The sequence below is a fragment of the Prionailurus viverrinus genome, chromosome D2 (assembly GCF_022837055.1).
Source record: "Prionailurus viverrinus isolate Anna chromosome D2, UM_Priviv_1.0, whole genome shotgun sequence".
Taxonomy (NCBI): Eukaryota; Metazoa; Chordata; class Mammalia; order Carnivora; family Felidae; genus Prionailurus; species Prionailurus viverrinus.
This window is the reverse complement of record NC_062571.1, coordinates 44,329,537-44,345,605: the sequence shown is the minus strand read 5'-3', so window position 1 is coordinate 44,345,605 and position 16,069 is coordinate 44,329,537. Positions and strand designations below refer to the sequence as shown.

Genomic DNA, 16,069 nt, shown 5'->3' with positions numbered 1-16,069 from the left:
TTCTCCCAGAATGACTTTGTCTTTAGGATGTCAGTTATACTTGACATATACATCACCCGCTATTTCCCCTAAACCCTGTGCTATATAGCTCCTCCTTCCCACTCACTGCTTCATCAGGCCCCATTCGTTTCCCAGACCTCTGTGCCTTTTCACATGCTGCCTCCACTGCTCGGAGGACCTTCTTCCTTTTCTGCACCCAACACGTTCCTCCTGACCTGTTGAAGTCTAGTTCAAATGCTGAATGTGACTGATCTCAGAAAACTTGGCCACCAAATATAAAATCCTCTTTTTCCAGGCCCACCCAGATATGGACAAATGCAAAAATTGCAAGAGAATTTCAGTTATTATGCAAAGGTACTAAGGAATTTGGGGCAAAGGGAATAGAGGCGGGGGGGGGGGGCGGCGCAGTCTTAAGGAGGATGATTGAATAATATGTGGAAGAGAGGCTGATTGGCCCCAGAGTAAAGGATAAAGATGAATCCAATACTGCTCATACTGTAACAGGTGAGGCAGAGGTCTGGGAGGGAATGATGGTGTGGAGACACAGGTGGGGTGAACCTGAGGAATGTTAGAGAAAGGACAGCTCCGATATACCATATGGACTATTGGAGAACACTGGAGGTGAATCAGAAGAAAGAGGGTTAATAATACCAGGGAAACTGTCTATTGTCGTAATTTATAGGCCTAGGAAACTTGTCTTTGCTTATGTTGGGTAATGTGTTCTAGCAGTTAGTTACAGGGATCATAGCTCCTAGGTGTAATCATCCCCTCTTTTAGGATAATTATAGGATTCCTCAGTGGTTACATTCTTCCCTCTGATCCCATTGCACTTCATCCATGCTGAGAGGGCTCCAGATAGATGTAGGAAGCTCTTCTAATCTCTATGCTAAAGCTCTGAGCACCTGGCATACATCAGCCTTTGATAAGGCAGTGTCATAGCCCTGTGTCAGTCTTCATTCGTCTACCCGGTAAAGAATGCCACCCTGTGATCCTGGAAGCGTCTCATCTCAGGAGGTTTTGCCTACACCTCTGCTTGAAGTCTCAGGCCATGTTATGGACTTTCCTCCCTCTCATCTACTGTTCTTCAATTTGGAGGCATTTCTCTTTTCAACACCAAGAAAGTAGAGAGCCCTTGTTTAACTGAAAAACAAAAACAAAACCAAACTGAATTCTCTTAGCCATATGCTACATTTCACAAAAGTGCCTAAGGCCCTCAAGTTGGCAAATTAGATCCCGGTAAGTCTCTTGAGTACAGACATCTTGTCAAGGGCTGGGGTGAAGTTTGCGCTTGAGAGTCCCCTCTCTCTCCCTTCTCCCTGGATAATGCCCTAGCAACCCATAATGGGATGTGAGTATTAAAATAACACAAGAAACCTGAACCAGGAGGGGATTAAACCTGAACTACGAGGGGATTATGGAAGGGGATATATCAGGTTTCTTCCATTATTTTAATACCTGCATTCCATGATGGTTATGTACATACACACATATATGTATACACACATATATAAATATGTACATACACACATACACTTTGCTAAAATACAGTACTTTGAGCCATGATCCAGTCTGTTCCCAAGATGGCAATGAGCATCATGAGATTAAAACAAGTAAGAAACAAAGCGAATAAAACTTCCAAATGACTGCAAGACAGGTTGATCTTTATGTTCTCTGCATGACCAAAGACTCTCTAGGAAATTGGCCACCAGAAGATAAAAGATGAGGAAGGCAGGCTTCTTGTGCCAGTGACCTCTCTAGCACCTCAATTCCAGCACTTTTGATACATCGGAATGGAAATGCTAGTTCCCGTTTCTGTTTTCCTCAAGATACCACATCCCCTCAAGATAGGAGTGTGACTTTCTCACCTTTGCATTCCTAATGCTAACTACAGAACCGGGTACATAGGCACCCAATATATCTATATGCATATTTGACTGAAAGAATGGCGTTGGCTGACTGTCATATATTTTCATGCAACTTGATCTTGCTAAATTGTATATCCACAGATGGAACTGAGTATTACTAATAAAATTTTAAAATAACTTCTTCTTTCATGAACTTTGAGGAAAGGCAGTGAAGGGCCAGCTTAAATAAGCTATGGAAAATGGAGACATTATAGATTCTCTTAATGGCCTGTCAACTTGAAGGTCCAGCAGTTAATTTTAAAAGTCTTCTGTGGGGGTGCCTGGGTGGCGCAGTCGGTTAAGCGTCCGACTTCAGCCAGGTCACGATCTTGCGGTCCGTGAGTTCGAGCCCCGCGTCAGGCTCTGGGCTGATGGCTCGGAGCCTGGAGCCTGTTTCCGATTCTGTGTCTCCCTCTCTCTCTGCCCCTCCCCCGTTCATGCTCTGTCTCTCTCTGTCCCAAAAATAAATAAACGTTGAAAAAAAAAATTAAAAAAAGTCTTCTGTGTTATTGAGATTCTGTTATGTAATACAGGCATATAATGAGTATCTTTTTTTATATATTATATTTTTCTATATCTATCTATATATCTATTTATCTATCTTTCTATCTATTATCATCTATCATCATGATTCATTGTGCACATTGGCACCTATGTATAGGCACAGTATTATAAAGGATAGGCTTTTTACTATTTCCCTAACTGGTAAATGTCTGTGGGTGGAGACTTCCCATTTCTACATGGAACAGAAAGAGTGTGTGAGCTGATACCATTGGGTGATCATGGAGTAGGTTTGTTCTTCTCCCGTTCTGGAAAATACCTGTTCCATTTTTCCCAAAGTGAAAGCATGCTTGACCCAGAAGAGCATGTAAAACAATCTTGTCTGACAGGTTTAGGTAGTGAAATGTTTTCAAGGCCATGCAAGGTGAGTATTGTGACTGGGTTCTGCCCTGAGCTTCCCAAAGGGCACAAAACTTCATGCCCCTGATGTGCCTCCCCTCTTTCCCTGAGTCTCCCCACTTTCTCTTCTCTTCCTGTATTCCACTTGCTTGCAGCCCTCTCTCTCTATCAGATGATTGCTTCCCAGCGTCCTGAAGCACACTACCCCCTGCTCTGTGACAGTAACAAAAGTCTTCCCAGTGTCCTCTTATGTCTTATAAGTTCCAGAGCTTCACAGTTTATTCTGTTGATTACAAATGAGCTCTGGACAGGAAATTAGGGGTGGACAGGGAGCTTCCAACTGGGCCATGCCTGGAAATATTAATTTTATGAGAATGAATTGCATTCAGAAGACCATCTAGCCCAGTCTTTGTCCTTAGTGCTGTAGAAACGCTAACAATGGCCTTATGGTGTTAAGGACAGAGTCCCCCCTCCTTACCTAGGCTTTATTTCAAACCATCTAGCATTAATAGATAGTGAATGTACCATGCTCAAACAGTTTCTGCCAGATTACTGGTAGGAAAAAGGGAATAACTCTGAGTTCCAAACCCAAACCCAAACCCTACCAGTTCTTTCTGGCCCCCTCCTCCGCCCCAGAGCAGTGGATGGTGGACTTAGCCTTTCTCTTTATGAATCAGACAGTTATTAACCATAAGGTTATTGACTGGCCCTTATTGTGCATTTCAAGCAGATTAATAGACAGATTGAAAGTCAAGACCCCCTTCCCATAGATTCTTGAACTGCTGGTTCTGTGTGAATACAATGAGTCCAGATTGTGCTCTCAGAAATGTATGGACCATGAACAATGGGCTGAGACCAAAGAAAAGCAGAGAAGTATCTGCATCCAGCAGCTGAGGTTCATTCTGGGCATCATGGAGAGTAGCAGGGCTTCCAGATGGCAGCCCAGGCTGCTGAACACCCTGTGTCTCAAGTGCCCTGCACAGTAAACTTCCTTGGCAAAAATTAATAAATGAATGCATGGGTAAGCTGATTAAAGTTTAGTGCCCTACTTACCCTATCCCAAGGTGATTGCTTTTAGGAAAATATTGTAGTAACCAAGGATAGTTAAAACATTTATGATCCTTTGACAGAAAGGTTTCAGTCTTTGGTTGAAACAATATAATTTGATCTATGAGTAATCTGCTAAGAAACAATACTTTCAGAAACTGAATTTGTCCAGGAAAATCTGTTGGGAGCAAATGACCACAAGGTACCTCAAAACAACACTTTTCAAACTGTAATGTATACTGGGATCACCTTGCAGATCTTGTTAAAATGCACATTCTGATTCTGTAGGACCAAAGAGCGGCATGAAATTCTGCATTCTTGATAAGCTCTTAGATGATGCGGATGCTGAAACTGTTGGTCCCTGAACCACACTTTGAGTAGCAAGGCTTTAGAGGCAGCTTGCTGCAGGGTCTTAATATGGGGTAGGGGTGGGATAAGGGGGTTTGCCTACCCTTCTTGCAGATAGTTGGTGATGTCTGGGGATTTTTTGATTGTCATAACTAGAAGGATGCTACTGTCTTATGGTAGTAGAAGTGAAGGGTGCTGCTCAACATCCTACAAAGCACAGGACAGTGCCGACACAAACATATCATCTAGCCCAAAATGTCAATAGTGCTGAGGTTGAGAAATTCCTCTAGAGAGGAAAGAACACATATATGCAGTCTGGTTGACCTGAGATCAATCTGTGAGCATTTCACTGCATTGCTGTAACCCTTACAATACTCTCCAAAGATCAATTCTTCGGACAACTACATAACTAGGATCAGCAGAGTACCTGGATATGCAGCAAATGTTCAATAATACTTGATACCAATTAAAAGAAGGTCAAAAAACCATCTTCCTTAAAGACCTATAGAAAAGCAATTACCGTTATGGAGTACCTATTATTGTATGTCTAGATAAGTATTTTGGATATTTCAGAGATACTTCAGATTACACAGGCTGAGCCAAGGGCATAGATTGCCTCTTGACAGTCTCTTGAATCTGTAATATTAGATTTATATATAAAAAAAAACCCACTGTACTTTAATCCCCATTGTCAGGCAGATATTGACAGCACTGTTTTCACAAAGTAACCAATTGTAATGGCCAGTTGGCTGAGAGAATTTGGTACTGTGTCTTTGACCATCACAATGGTAACAGTGTTTTCTCATCTCAGGGACACCCAGCTTTGACTTGCAAAGGCATGGGTAGAACAGAGTCCCATTGTGGTAATTTCATGGCTTGGTACAGTCTCAGAACAAGAGCAAAGCCAGCCCGCTAGGGAGGTCCCAGCAAAGGTGGGAGGGTGGGAGGAGGCTGAGGCTGACCACTCCAGGTGCTGGTACATGTGCGCTCCAGGGACCTTCTGAAACCTCATCTTTTCTATGTGTCTGAGAATGTTTTCCACATGCTATTCCCTTTCCATACCCACCCTGCACAAACACACCTACGCTCCATCCCCCACTCTCCCACTGTCCCATCTATGTCTCAGCAGATGAGTCTTTCTGCTGAATGCCTGTTAAAAGGGGGGAAAAAAACAACCCAACAACTAGATGGCACAGCTGGAAAAAAAATGTCTGTGTTTTAGAGGGTCTATAAAGCTCTTTATCATCCCAGGAGGAATGGGCAAGGGCCTGGCAGGACAGGGGGGGTGCTCAAGAAGAATGTTGAGCATCTGTTTGACATGTTGGTGGAGCCTTCAAGAATCATCTCCAGGCTGCTCTCTTGCTAAAAATATCTCCATGATAATCCTGGGACCTGGAAGTTGCCTTTTCCTTCTTTCTCCATCTTTTATCATGCTACTCTCCAGCTCATCTGCTTGTGGAATTTTGTGCAGACAGTCACTCTAAAAGGTTCTTATATTTATTTGTCTAGATTGAGACAATTAGATCAGTTCATGTGGGGATACTGGTAGAGTAGAAAGGTCAGGTATTTGGGGCTGACTTTGCTAGGAATACTGGCAGGATCAGCAAATACTCATCCTTGTGGCTATGAGGTACTACAAGTAAAAGGATACTAAGTATAATCAGCAAAGGGAAGAAACACAGGAGCAAAGTCTGGGGGTGGCCAGCCTCTAGCATCCAGGGTTCTCTCCCACTAGAATCATATAGGACACCCTTAATCTCCCTAGAATGTGGGTGAAGTGTTGCCAACCAAGAAAACTCATGAGAGACTCAGTCCAGGTTTTGTTTTGTTTTGTTTTGTTTTGATTTTTACTGGGATCTGATCACATTGGTAGCCTCTACCTGGATGTGCCAAAATTCCAAACTCCCAGAAAGAAAACAGGTGTTCAGCATAAACGACATTGTTCACAAAAACAACATAGTGAGTGACACTCTTATCAGGTTGTGATGGGAACCCTCCTGACATATAAGTTCCCAGACACCAGCCAAGAGTTTACACTGCAAGCAGGGCTTTCCAAGGATCACAGTTGAGACCTAAGATACTGTTTTCTGCGCAATCGTGGATCCTATGCTTGTTCCTCTCGCTTTTCTCCCTGGGACAGGTGGCAGCTCAGTAGGAGCCCAGAGCTCCAGAGCTGTGACAAGGTGCCTTGGGACCCACATTCCTCCCACAAAGGCAGAGACAGCTGGTTCTCAGCCATGCTTCCTGGAGTCTTTGCAGATAAAGGTCCTGTGGGAAGTTCCACGATCCTCAGGAATAACAGGTTATGCCAAAACAAAGACAATCTCTTCCTAAAACCTCTGTCTGTAAGATGAGCTGCTCCATTTTCTCCTTTGTTGAATTAGGAACACTCAGGGTTTTATTCTTGTTAAGTCAAAGGACTTTTTGAAGGATGGCTTCTAAGTTTTTTCCCTTCCTATTTGGCCTGAAAGCTTCCAGGAGTCTTTCTTTATCTTTGAAATTGAAAGCTTTTCCCTCCTCCTCATAGGATATGCTTGGGCATATTTCCTTACTATTAACTCTGTCCAGCAGGTGATGATCCCTCTAAATTTCTCATCTCATATCTCTTAAAATATTTTCTTTTCAGTTCGGCAAAGTTTTCTTTTAATACATCTGTAATTATTGATGCTCATTCTTGGGAAATTGATCATTTGGGGAGCTGAATGTTTGTGTTCTGCTCTGTCATTCATTCCCTAACCCATTCACATATTTAAGTCTGAAATCTGTTCATTCATTCAATAAACAGTCCCCAAACATCTACACCCATTAGAAGTACTAACAGACACTGGAGATTCAAAGATGATTGCCTTAGTTCAGGCTGCTGTAACAAAACACTGCAGTCTGGGGCGGCTTACACAGCAAATATTATTTCTCAAGGTTCTTGAGGTTGCAGCATCCAAGATAAAGGTACCAGAAGATCCAGTGTTTGGTGAGGGCACAGAAGGCTGTCTTCTCCTTGTAACCTCATATGATGGAAAGTAGAGCTAGCTAGCTCTCTGATTTCTTCTTCTAAGGGCACTAATCCTATTCATGAGGACTCCATCCTCATGACCTAATTATCTTCCAAAGGCTCTACTTCCAAAAACCATCATATCTGGATTAGAATTTTAACATACAAAGGGAGAGGACACAAACATTCAGTGCATTGCAATAGCTAAGGTGTATTACTGGCCATTTAAGATCTCAATATATATGAAAACACATGTACACAAATCCCCAGAACAAGGAGGGCTTTAATGAAGGCTTGCCCAGTATGCTGGAAACACAAAGGATGGGGGGCTTTAGAGTGATGGGAGACTGTTTGTGGACCATTTTTCATAAATTTATCTTCTATGTCAACATTTGGTTCTCCATGGAACCACATTTTGCTTATTCCAACATCATTTTTATTTGGTTGGCTGTGCTGTCTATGTTTCACTTTTCATTCATAAATGCCAGGATTTTGTACTTACTATGATGTGTGTATCTCCATTCTTCCCTAATTGTCTTAAGGGGATGCTTTAAAGCATGTTCCCAGCCTGCCCTGCATGGGTCTAGTCCTAAAGGAGAGGCCACTTTTTAATCTTTCCCCTCCACCTTGGGGCTGACAATACCTTCACCTCGACCCAGATGCAGGAAATAAAACAAGTAGAGGCTTGAGTGCTTTCACTAACGTGCCCAGTGTGACCACAAGTGTAGAGTACTGCCCAGGACTGAGACTAGAGAGATGGCTCTGGAAGCCTTGGGGAGGACATCATGACTGTCTAGTTGCACTAGAGAACTCTGCCTGGATCACAGGTGGAATGGGAGGTGGGAGCTGCTCCTGAACCAGCCCTGGGGGCCAGGCACTTTTAGGTGGTTTCCTAGACTCTCAGTGGTAGCACAGACAAGGTACGGCAGCTGATTCCTACTATCACCAAGGAGGCATGGTTGAATAGAGAGACTGCTCTCCAGTGCTGTGGGAGTGGCATGGCTGAAAGGACAAATGTGATGTGCTTTCCATCCTGGAAGCCCCTGTGAATTCCTGTAATTGCTGCCGCCACTGCTGCAAACTCCTTGGATTGGATGATTTAATAGTAATAACCAAGAGCATTAGGGGAACAGATTCCTTGTTATTCATCTTTTTCTGCCATCTCTTCGGGATTCTTTCCACCAGTTTATCTTCAAATAGAGGTAATTGAAAATTAATTTTTGTCATAAAAAGTAAAAGCTCTCATAATATAATTGGAGCCACTGGAGAGGGTCTGTTTAGTCAAGAAAAGCAATCCCTCCCAGTCACAGCTTCCAAATGGTGTCTGGGGGGTTATTTCTGTATATCTAGCTAGTGAAAAAGGTGGACTATCCTCTATTCAGTACTTACCACCCATTAGGTGCTGGGAACAGATCTGTACCTGTGTTATTTCATGGGGTCCACAACACAAACTAACAAATGAAATCTGGCAGATGATGAAATAGGTAGAAATAGTTGAGGCCAAGAGATATATGCTTGAATAAGGTTTAGGAGTTTCAGTGTTTTCTGATCCACTGTACCGAGAAGCACACTCATCTCTCAAAGGTTAACCTACTTCTCACCTGTGCAGGTGGCAAATGTCCTTTCCAAGAGCTTCTCTATTTGCTTCACCTGGTTTTGGGTCAGCATCCTTCTCCTTAAGGCTTGCGGAGTCATTTAGGGGTTGGTAAGAGCCTTCCACACTACCCCTGTCCCCCAAACCAAAGCTCATCATTGGCTATTCCATCCTCCTTCTGGTACTGGACTGTCAGCAGGCTGGGTTTATGATGTACTTCTTTTTCATTAAGGCTCATCAGGAGTGACCATTTTCCATTAATTCTCATTTTGATTGCTTATCTGGAACTGTTTTTTACTAGATCATTTTCGGATGCGTTACCACTGCATTTCTTTTCCTAAAAAGATCTTTAACCCAGGCATCTCACTACTTTCATAGGTTATGAAGGCTGGAATGTGTACCCATTCCCTAGGTTGGGGGGTGGGGTGAGGGCTACCTCTAGGAAGCAGGAGACTGTATGTGTTTATAGCTCTTGGATTACACAGATGCCATGTGAATGGGGGAGCTATTTATTTGTTTCAAGGGTAAAAAAATATTTTTTTTGTTTTTGGTCTTATCAGGAAAAAAGGTAAAAAAAAAAAAAAAAGGTTGGAGAAAGAAACCTAAAGCAAGGCTCTGGGGTGCCAGGAGATGGTCAGCATGCTCTCCTCCTGCTGGAGGCTCCATCAGGGAGCGCTCTGGTTCCCCTAGAATAGAACACACAGCTCTGTCCAAAGCTGCTTCTTTCTCCACTAATAGTGCTGCCAGTGGCCTAACATGGGAAACCTTACTGTATACGTGCCTGCGACACTATCAACTCAAGACGTTGTTCAGTACTTGTGGGGAATTGGAAACATCTTTGCTGAGGTCAGCTCTGAAGACTGCACTGACAGTCTTTCATCCATGCTTTTGCCATGTGGACTTTCCCAGCCACCATGTACCCTGTGGACCAGAGTATTTTTGTCTTGAGCTGCCATGATTGTAGAAGGGCATCAATGATGTGCCAAAAACAAATACATGTCTCCAGTTTTCTTGTTTATGTGTCATTTGTTTTCCCTTTCTCTTTTCATTTGATGATGTACTTATCTCTGCCTGCCTGATAGGGATGAGGAGAGAGGAGATGGCATTAGATGGAATGTCTTTGGAAGAGCAGTCAAACCTTAATTAATCACGGTTTTAGTCATTCATTCATCCAAGAATTCATAAGCATGGACCACCTCTTTGCACTAGACACCATAATACAACATTAGTACTTCATCTGTTTATTTTTTTTTTAATATGAAATTTATTGTCAAATTGGTTTCCATACAACACCCAGGGCTCATCCCCAAAAGGTGCCCTCCTCAATACCCATCACCCACCCTCCCCTCCCTCCCACCCCACCCCCCCATCAACCCTCAGTTTGTTCTCAGTTTTTAAGAGTCTCTTATGCTTTGGCTCCCTCCCTCTTTCATCTGTTTATTTTTTTAGTGTAGCAGATCCATTGTAGTTCCTGACATCAACAGTAGGGTGCATTCTACTCTTCAAGGTGTTTGTGATTACCTTGACACAAATCCACGGACCCCAAATCAAGAAACTAGAGGTTAGAAAAACTCCAAAATCTCTTTCAGTTCTTAGTTCCTATGATTCATTTTTAATTTTAATGATGCAAATATAAATAATGAGATTTTGAGGCAGGGAATTAAAAACAAAGCCCTCTTCTCTATCCCTACTATCAACACTCAACTGTAAAAAACCCAACCCCTTCAATTTGATTCCAAAAGTGGCCAGCTTCAATGTAGGAAATTTAAAATGTGGATTTAATGTAGGGCAGGAACTGGTCAAAGTCTCCATGGGGAAAGGCTGAAGGGGAAGCAAGCATCACACCTGTGCAAAGCAGTGTGGGGGTGGGAGCCACTCTGCTGAAAGCCTCCCAGCAATCACAGTCCCTTCCACTCAGAGCCAAGTGCCCCTCATTATGTGCGTAGGCGTCAAAAAGCAATGAAACTCTAATTAAGGAGCTGCTACTGTTTTCAAGTACAGGCACACAGGCCTATCCTGCTGCCATTTCAGCGCTAATTCAGACCATTCATCTGGAAGGGAGCAAGTCCTGGGAGTTTTAATTCCCAGCCAAAATATGCCCTGATTGGACCCTCTCCTTTCCTCCCACTTGAGCTTATTGGGATGAACCTTCCAATTACTTGGGAAAGGACCAGGGTGGTTGGGGAGGGTGGGGGCTCGTAACTGAGCAGCCCACATACATGTTCACTCCAAGGGACAACTGAAGGAAAATGAACAGAAGGGAAAATTTCCCCTTCAAACCAATTGATTCTTCAACAACAACAGGAAACCTGAAGCTGAAATGTCAATGAAGCTTCAGTTCATGAAAGGCTTCAGTGAGGGCTCTGGGGGAGACAGGAGACACCTGCTAATGAGAAGAGTTTAAAACAATTGTAAGCCCGAGTTTTTGTTATTAAAAAAAAAAAAATCCCTAGAATGACAATTTCCAAAACTGGAGGGAAAGATAGAAATGGTTGAGATTTTTTAAAGATGGAAACTCTTGCTGAGACAAACTGTCAAATTTTTCATTATATCCATTTCAAGGCAGGCATTTATTACCTTTCCAGTGACTATATATCTCCTGTAATGTTCTTACTGTGGTTTGCCTCTTAATTACCTGCAGAATTTGCATTTAAACGGAGTTAAAGTGTGCCATCTACTCTTCCTCTTCCACAGTTGTTTCCATGGTAACAAAAGGGGTCTCCCAGTGCCTGGCTGGGCTGGAAAGTCTGCTTCTGCAGGCCTGGAAACATCTTGCCTTCACTGTAGATCCATCTCCTTCACTTCACCGAGGAAGTGAATGGAAAGCGTCAAAGGATCCACTGACCCCTGTCGGATTTTTCTGGAAACTACTATCAGCAGCAAGATTTTCCCTTTTTTAGGTGAACCTTTCAGAACTTGGGTGTGGGGTTCATTTCTCCCTGTCTTACCTGCCCAGATTGCTTCCCTCAGCTCCGGATACACGAGCTGACCAGACCTGATGTCCAGTCTTCTCTATCGACCCAGAGATACTAGCACAGGTCCTGAGCCCAGCCTCTCCTTGCCTGGAGAGTGTAAGCAGATCCTCTTCTAATGAGGAAGCAACATGACCCTACATAAGCATCATTATAAAAGACAGTCATAGCAGGACTTGGACAAAACTGGCTCACTCCTCCAAAGCTAAGCAGAAGTGAAAGGAAGGTGGATTCATGCTGTGTGATTTTTCTTGATCCCTTATACACTGAAAGCATGTGTTTCTGAGGCCACTTTTATGAAACAGGTTAAAAGCAAACAAACAAATAAACTTACAACATAACAATTTTGGGAAAAATAAAATCACTGCATGGTCCTGTGCATACCACGAGGGAAGAAACACAGACCCTTAACCCTAATCCATGGAATGGCCTGGGACTCATGAAGCAAGGAGGCAGGAAGGGAACCACACTGTTCTCTGTGTGATTCCTGTGTGATTTTCCCTCTCTGAAAAGACTAAGCAGAGATTATGCTCACACTTCCAAGAACATAGGCCAGTCCTTTAATATTTCCCCTGAATCCTCTCTGCTAACCAGCCACTGGGGTTGGGCTGACAAAAGGCACACATCTAAATCTGCCATGTGGTTTGTTACATACCATCTCACAATGGAAGAAGCAACCCATGTTGGTGTAGGGGTGGTAAAGAGACTCCCAAATCTCATGGATGGAAATTCCATGGGAATAAGTGGCCAAAGTCTGGGATTCGAACAATTCTACTTGATTATCCTGACAGCCAGCTTTCCAAGGCAACCAAACTTCAGAAGGTAAAGTGCATGGGGCATGTCAGTTATTGTATCTCCACATTTACTAACGTCCTCCAGAAAAATTGCTGTGTTGGATTAGAACACTCATTCTGGTTTGTCCTCATGATTAACTTTAACCAGACTTACAATTATACTTTTTACTCTACAGCTTTATTTTCTCCTCTCATTGTTGCTGCAATAAACTTATTTCAAGTATCTCCATTTCAAATTTATCAGTGATTTAGACTGAATGTCTGTGGCATGTGGGAGTTGTTGCCTGTATTTTCAGCATAATTCCCTAGTAATATCTAGGCTGAACTCCTGAGGGGGGATGAGCTCCCCTGTACTCATCTTGGCCTGTTTTCATTGGGCCCCAGAGTGGACCCCACAAATGGTGTGTATCTGTATGATGCCATATGTTCCTGTCAGGATGGTAATTATGAAGATAAAACTTTCATCAGCTTGGATTTAGAAAAAGTCCTGCCTGGCAATTTCTTCAGTAGTTGGCCGGGCAGGGGAAATTTGGGGAACCTCCAGGGCCTGTGGGCAAGGAGGCTGAGAGTCCTCTTATGAACTGAGGAATCACAGACTTGTATTCACCACTCTTAGTTCTTCTCTCTTTTATAAAACTTGAAAATGAAACTTTCACTAGGGTTTTCTGTCCCCTAAACTTTACGTGTCATTGTTCTTAGGCCTGACTTTAGTGGCTTCCATTTTGGTTTCTGCTCCAAGGGGATTCAAAACAAACATAATTCTTGTGAAGACTGGGAGACACAGATAGAAGTTAATGTCTTGTCTTTTTTTGGTCTCTCTCTCTCAAAGTTACTTAATACTCTAACCTTTGAAGGTACATAGCTTGAGTCCCAGGATACAAGTGAAATTGTATGGCTTGTATCTGCATGATGTGAGTGAACAACTTCCCATCCAGTAATGGAGGGGTTCCTGTGATCTTGTAATGAAACAGTCAATAGTATCTTAAAGGTAATCACTTTTAATAGCCCACCCCTGATTCTAATTACTTCATTAATTATTTCTCTTTCTGATGTAATTAAGACAGACTCAACCTAAAACAACTTTTAAAAAAAAAAGATGGGAAACCATTTATTGGTTCATGTAATGGAAAATACTAGAGAAGAGCTGACTTGGAATAGATAGATCCATGGACTCACATGAGGTTATTTGGAACATATGTCTCATCTCCTAGCTCTGTTTCCCTTTGATATGCTTCCACAGTTCAGGTCTGTTTTTCATTTCAGGTGGCAAGGTGGTAAACACAGTTCTAAGCTTATAGAGTATCTTCCTTCCATAAACAACAGAGAGAAGAAAGAGAGGGTCTTTTTCTCACTAAAAGTTTTAGATGTGCTATTCATTGTATCAAGTTAGATTATATATTCATATTTGATCCAATATTCACGGCCAAAGAGATGAAGAACAATTATTGGTTTAGGTTTGGTCCTTCTGATTATCTCTGGCAGGTAGACTGGGAAAAATCCCATGTAAACAATATGGAACAAAAAATTCAGAATACTACAATAAGAGGTATAACACTCCAATTTTATTTCTTTATTTAACCAGTGTGAAAAGAGTTATTTTCCTAGTGTAAATAAGCAACAGATGCCACATGTAGTAATATTATATAACTAATAGATTGTGATTGGAACACCTGTCTTTCTGACACCATAGGCCATGTTCCTGATACTCAGTTCTCATGCTGAGTATGCATGGCTTCATTGTGGAGATTAAACTCAGAAAACTTCCAGGTTTGATTCCTGATAGTATGCTAACTTTAATATATTCTGAATCTTACATGATGATGATAATGATTTCTTTAATTGGCATTATAGTATGCACTTCTAAATATGGCCTATCAATTATTTTCTCACTTGCTAGTGATTTAAGCAAGTATTTATATCCCCATTTTTGTTTTGAAGCTGAGTGAGAAGTAGACAATTTCCATGGTCACCCAGTTAGTGAGGGTGCAAGCCAGGATTATAAACTGGATCTCCTTTCTTTTATTTCAGAAACTCTTTCAATCCTTTGTTTTTATTTCTTTTCTTTTGCCAAGCATAGGCAATGCTGAGGAGGAGAGTGAAACCCTAAGTATCCATATAGAAGAATTCTTTACTGGTCCTGTTGGAAAAAGCCAAGTGAAATGGCCTGGAGGTAAGCAGATGAACGCCTGAAGGTTGAATATGACCATATGACATGAGAAAACACATTTGCTATGACATTAAGAATTCCAGGTCCCACGATACATCTCTGTTGTCCCTAGTTTGTATTTGCTTTTCTGAAGGATTTCCACAATAGCATGAGGAAGAGGAGCTCTTAGCTACCCCGCTCCCCTACCTTGGTCCCAAGACACCTCTGTTTCTGCAGTTCCCCCACTGCTCCACACCTTAGGAGGAAGGACATGCCAATCTGAGAAGACTTATCCCAAGAGGGGACTGGCTATGTTTTACTCATGAGCAAGGTCACTGATGTCCAGGTGGACAGCAGTGTCTCAAAGGCAAGGCAGTGGGGAAATTGGCCTTGGCTGGACACAATCAGGGCATGCACTGTCTACAGGGAATTGAAAAACAATTGACGACTGAAAGTTGGTCTGCTTTTTATTGCCACTATGCTCCTGCAATTCTAAACTCAAAGTCAGTGATAAAACCCTTCTCCTCATCGAGGCATCTGCTCCCACTGTCACCTCATCCTTTATATACCATTCCAGGTGGGTCAAAATAGGTGTAGAGGTCAGGGGGAGTAGGACAGAAACCTGCAATGCTTAGCATTTGCTGAAGCTAAACCCGCCCTCCTGCCCCGCCAGCCCCTCCCCCAGCTTGCCCACAGATGTTCTGGAGGACCACACTCCACGGGAGATTTCTACTGATCTATAATTGAAAACCGTCTGAGCTTCCTTTGGGGTGTTTGCTTCTCTCAAGCAACTCCCAGCCGAAAGAGCTCAACAGCAGGATTCCCAGGGGCAGCCTAATGACCCAGACTGTAAATGCAGTTATTGCCACCACAAAACTGGAGAAGGAGGAGGAGAGGGACAGGGGGAGAAAGAGGGGTACTCTGAGTTGAGTACAGGAGTGGGGAGCACAGGGTGTTGAATTGGTGAGACACAGCGAGTGGGTGAATGTGGATGCGGATGGCTATACCAGAGGGGTTGGGGAAGGAGAGAAAAGGAGAGAGAGAAGTAGAGAAAGAGAGGGCTATTAAGGGTGTGAGCCCACCCTGTCCCCTGACTGTCATCTCCTGGATAAACTGTGCCTTCACTTTCTATTCTTTGCCTTTCTCAGCAACCCATCCTCACCTGGGTCAGTACTTATGGTTCCTAATCCTACTCCGTTCTAGAGAAGTGCTGACTTGCTTAGGAAAGAAAGCAGGGACTGTGTTGAAAGCTGCAGAGAAAGCATCTGTGGCTTTTTCAACCTTGGTGTGTTTTTCTGGGCTTCCTCTGTCCTCTAAAAGCCATTATTCCTTATGAAATGGCCTCAGCACCATGCCCTGTGACAGTGGCTTTCCT

At 42.9% G+C, this 16,069-nt stretch overlaps 1 long non-coding RNA gene across 7 annotated transcripts in view; it reads left to right on the top strand.

Moving 5' to 3' along the window:
* The window catches only part of LOC125148363 (uncharacterized), a 253,679-nt gene that overhangs the window by 147,089 nt on the left and 90,521 nt on the right, over positions 1-16,069 (top strand). For 5 of the 7 annotated variants that reach the window (XR_007145511.1, XR_007145517.1, XR_007145512.1 and 2 more), the window contains exon 4: positions 14,621-14,718. This is a non-coding gene — a long non-coding RNA (uncharacterized LOC125148363). The remainder of the gene's footprint in view (positions 1-14,620; positions 14,719-16,069) is intronic. The other 2 variants (XR_007145515.1, XR_007145516.1) reach the window with 1 other exon arrangement.